A 5,570-nucleotide genomic window follows, 5' to 3' on the forward strand; every position below is an offset into this window, starting at 1 on the left:
AGATGTTTATCATGTATTTGATTGTGTTTATCTGCAGTTAGTTATACGAATTCATATATGGGATGAAATCGCATAGAGATGAAATTTGGTTTAAGAATTTTTAAGAGTTTTAAGAGTTTTTAAGAGTTTTAGCCAAATGCTTTATAATATAGTATAGATATATATATATACACACACATGGTTGGGTTCACGTGAGACAACATTTTTACATATAAAACTTCATAACAAAATGTTGTGAAGGTAAAAAAAGTCGAACCTTCACAACAAGAACACTTTGAAAGTTAGTTTTACAGTGTTTTGCTGTGAAATTTTAAGTGTAAAAATGACATCTCACGTGTCTCACGAAAACAACCTTGTTTCATATGATCCCAACTCTATATGTGTGTGTGTGTGTGTGTGTTTATGGGCTAATCATTTGTTAATTTCACGTTTACTATGTTTACAAATAATCAATTCATCAAAGTCATTTCACTTTTTAATTATCTTAGAAACAATGTTCTTTAAATAAACAAAATTTACAAAATTTTACGTAAAAAAAGGATTTTCTACATAAAATATATTTTCAGGGGAAAAATATATAATTTAAAAAGGGACTTTACATAAAAAGGGAGAATTTATGCAAAAACAGTGACTTTACGTAGAAAATATCTTTTATGCATAAAGTTTCTAATTGATTAATTTCTTTTCCACTTATACGTTTATAATTAGTTATTTAATTTACTTTAAATTATTTGTTTTTTCATTTTACGTATTTATTATATTAACATATATAGTCATATATTACTAAAATAAATAAAAAATACGTTTCTTTTTTTTGTAAATTACACTATAACAACCTAGATTTTGTTACCAACTAATCTTGGTATATTCATTTCCATGACAATTAGATGTTTTATCTATTTGTACCCTTGCTTAAAGTAGTTGTATTTTGAACTAATAATGTAAGTCCAAGTTTTATGTAAAGAGGCAATTTTGTAGAAAATAAATTGGTCTTGGGACTAGAAATGTTAAGAAAAATGCATGTAGAGACTAATATTAAATTAGGTAATTGATGAGGAGTAATATTTGAAGTGAGAATTCTTGTACTAACTATTTAAACCCCTTGTTTCAGCCAAAAGTTCATGTAAGGGTTCATAAAGTTTTGATTAGTAGGCTAAACCTTTGGTAAATGATGTTATTTCTATGTTATTGTTGGTTAAAGAAGTTGAAAATTAAGTTTTAGTCATTTATTTGCGATATGGTAAAGCTAGATAGTTGATTCTTGATGGTTTTAGTGTCAATTTATATAAAAGGAACCGTTTTGTGTTGTGCATATGAATCATGGTGTTGTTGGTTGTTTAATAATTCATATAAAACCACTCGTTGATCCGATTGAGGTGTGCCATATATTTTTGGAGAGGTATCTGTTGTCTGCTAAAACTTTTTAATTTATGTCCAGACCTGATTTTAGCTCAATGATGTTCGAAAAAGTGAGTTTCTATATCTGGTCTTGTATAAAAATGGGATTTGCACATTGTTTTTAGAAAATTCATATAAAATAGGTTTTTGATCTAAATGGGATGAATCCAAATCTATTGGAACCCTAACTAATAGGCCTACCACTTTTTTGCTTAGACATTAATACCTGAATGCATTTCTAAGTATGATAAAAATGATCAAAATCAAGTTGGTTCAAAGCTATCAGGTGCTGGGGATTTATGCTTTAAGAATTGAAACATCCGTAGATCTTGTACCAATCAGTCACAATCATGTGTAAACTTATTCAGGACCATCTTAGAATAATAAAGGACCATTAACAAGGGGATAAGAGCTTCGTGCTTACTACATCGATTACCGTCTAAGGTATGGATATCCGATTCTTACGACTTTCCTTAATCACTAGTCCATTATAGAGGTAATATCGTATCTCATTACCATCTCGGGATCTATCACTTATATATAATTATAGTTTCTTATTTTCAATTCATGAAATCAAATTGGGACATTTTGAGTTTGATAGCTCCTTTAATTATTTGTGTCCAATATGACAATGATTATAGATCTTATTTAGAGCTATTATTAGAGTTTTGTCTTTGATATGACTATTATTGGCTACACTTTTGAATTTGATTCTTTTGGTATTGAACCATTGTCGGATTTGAACCGTTTGCGAAATTCTATTTTGACATGTAGTAGTTAATAGTTCCATATTTTGTGAGATCACCCTTTTCACATTGAATCAACATGTTTTTGATGATTTAAGCATTTTGTGCTTTAATGCACGACATCGAGGGCAACGATGTCGTGACACTTTCATGATAGCTATAAATTGTCATGACATCCTTGCTATTGTACCCCAATGTCAATAAGTAGGTCTGGCATGGTACCGGTCAATTTGAGGGCGAATGGATCGATCATAGGAATTGTATTCAGGAGCCGATTATCGGTGGGTAATTAAGTGTATTTCCTTACACTCATTTTCCATTGTTCGAGTGGTCCATACAACCCTCGAACCCAATTGATTTTCTTATTTATTCTCAATTCTTGATTTGATGATATCATTTTAAATTCTTTTAGTATGAACATTTCATGTCAATTATAATTGATCACTTCATGTACGGTTTTCGGATTTCTTATATTTTTTTTATTAACTTGATTATATAATCGCAATCTTTGTTATTTTAATTATCTGCTCACTGAGCAATTGTCTCAGATGAGGTTTGTTTTGTCCTCGACAGGTACAAGATCGTAGGTGAGATTATCACGGGGCTGAGAGCGATGGAATATGACTATTTTGAAGACGACCTTGGATAGTATAATAGTTTTTGTTTATGTATTATTGTACTTATGTCCATGTCGTCTTAACTTTTAGTTTACTACATTTTATTTTAATGGATATTCATAGTAGCTCTGGTTTTCCCGTGTATACTAGCTATTTATGTTGTTAAGTTTTCCTTCATAACACACCATCCTCCGACCACGCGAGACGGGGGTGTTACATACACCATTATCATCATCATCATCATCATCATCATCATCATCTCATTACTACGTTTAAAATGAGCATAATATTTAATACATTTCGGTTTTAATCATATTATTAAATAACATAAATACGTACGAATTATTTTTAATATTTACACTTTCTATTCTTATGTTTTTTTTATTTAATCTGTAACTACAAGGATATAAAATGTAAGTATTAAAATAATTCGTATGTATTTATAATATTTAATAATATAAGATTAAATAAAAAAATTATTTAACATTAGACTCATTTTGAACGTATTAACGGGATAATTATAATTTTGTAATTTATAAAAAAAAGACACATATTTTTTTATGTATTTTAGTTAATATACGATTATGTGTGTTAATATAACAAATGTGTAAAATAAAAAAGAAAAAAACAAGTGATCTAAAGTAAATTAAATAACTAATTATAAGAGTGTAAAATGTAATTTTTTAACCAATTGCAGAAAAAGGAAACTCTTTATTTTGTAAACTTTGGCTATTTGGGAAAACAGATTTCTAAGATGGCTACAAAGTAAAATCACTTTAATGAATTAACTATTTACGTAAATGTCCCTTATATTCAACGTCTGTGTGTGTGCATCTAGAGAGGAGAAGAATATAATTTTGATGGATAATTTTGAGTTATTCGAGTTCTCGAATCTTTCTCAAGCATACATAAAGAAGACCCATGGAACTCAAATTTAGTTGTAACACCATCAAGTCGAGCTCAAGCCTAGTCAAGCTTGAGCTTGGATCGGTTCCGACTAGTGTACAACTCTAATTTATGTGGTTCTAATTAAAAAAGTACCGGACCTAACTACAAGGGTTTATGAATCAAGCACAACCAAACATGGTCAACTTTGAATTCTATTTCGGTTAGGTACGTAACAAGATCACATATTACAAGAAAATTATCCGAATGATTTATTTATAAATAAAGTCGGCTGTACTTATTTGATTTGTCCCCAAAATAAGCCAACAAAGCATTGTGATATTTATTTTAGAGAAGCTCGGTGTTTCTTTCTATGACGCAGACAATCCCAAGACTGCCGGCCTCTTGTGGGATCTTGTTGGACCGCTATTTGTAAACCATATGTATGAGCTTCTTGAGTTACAATTTGGATCAATATAGAAATAGTCTTCTTCAAATGATTTGATATTTAACAGTTTAAAATTCATCACTTATTAAAATCCCATTTAAAACTTAGTTTTAGAGTAGATATATATAATTCGAACTATGAAAAGTTAATAAATTATGATAGGAAAATGCAACTTGTAAAAATAAATAAAAAATGCAACATTTTTAGTAATTCAGAAACACTTAAAAAATTGATGTTTGGATTATTGGATATAAAAGGTATAAAAATGTGGCATCTCAAAATCGAAAGTCAAAAGATGCCATTTCGTTGGCTACCGTCGGCTCTTATTGCTTTCGTAGTTGGTGGGCTACTTCCGATGACAATATATACACACATTAATCTTTTATTATATTATAAAATATTTGATAATATTTGATAATATTTTAAAAATGGTTACCGAAGATTTGGTACTATTTTTTTTATCTTATAGTTTTAATTACAAGTTTTTATTATTTTAGCATGCAAACATGATTTATTAAAGAATTTATAGAATTAATTGAACCACCGTCGACCATCGTCATCTAAACTACCGTCGACCCTATGATCTGAACCACGCAAACCACCACCGAACAGGACCATTGGCGATAACCACTTATCTGAACGAATACCGACCACCGCCTATCTGAACCACCGCTGATCTAAACCGTTGACAATCGCTAATATGAATCACAGTAGTTGGACTTCAGTTTCAAAAAAATTAGAAAAGAGTATTTTGGTCATTTACCAGTATTACATTTGAATTCCAAAGCTATGTTATGTGAATCAAACAAATTTTTTTTAACATACTTCCTTTTAATGTTTGTCAACCAAACAGGTGGTCAAACCTGATAACATTTCATTCCATTCCAAATTCAATTGAATTGTTACTTAAAGGATTCGAACACAGGTCGTCTAGGGTAATTAAGAGTCTTTTACTAATGAGTTGGATATCATTTCGTTTATTTGTATCCATAATTCGCTTTTAATACTTTCCTTTTTATTCCCCATCCTTTTCTTTTTCTTCCGCTCCTGATTAATTTTTAAAATTCATTTTTGTCTCGTTTTTACAACAACAAATATTTATTCGAAATAAAATTAGCACAACTAATATTTGTATGATTTATTATTGTAAGAAGACCTTATAATAATACTTGAAAATTTATTATCTTTGTCATGTTATAATTTTATCAAACATGTTTATTCAAGAAATTGAGTGTGAATGTGTTGCTCTGTAAAGGGAATCTCCATAATCACCAAAATCCCATTTTTACATCAAATTTCACTACAATCCCACACTAATTGATGTATGTGAAATGTACAACAACAAATTTGGTATTTGATGTTAATGCAAGTTTGTTGTCTATAATTTTAGTTTATTTGATTATAAATGCTATTTAGTTATAATATTTGTTAATATTACATTTTAAATTATATTTATATTAGTTTATATATGTAAAA

This window comes from Cynara cardunculus (genome assembly GCF_001531365.2).
Source record: "Cynara cardunculus var. scolymus isolate 2C chromosome LG 11, CcrdV1, whole genome shotgun sequence".
NCBI classification, from domain to species: Eukaryota; Viridiplantae; Streptophyta; class Magnoliopsida; order Asterales; family Asteraceae; genus Cynara; species Cynara cardunculus.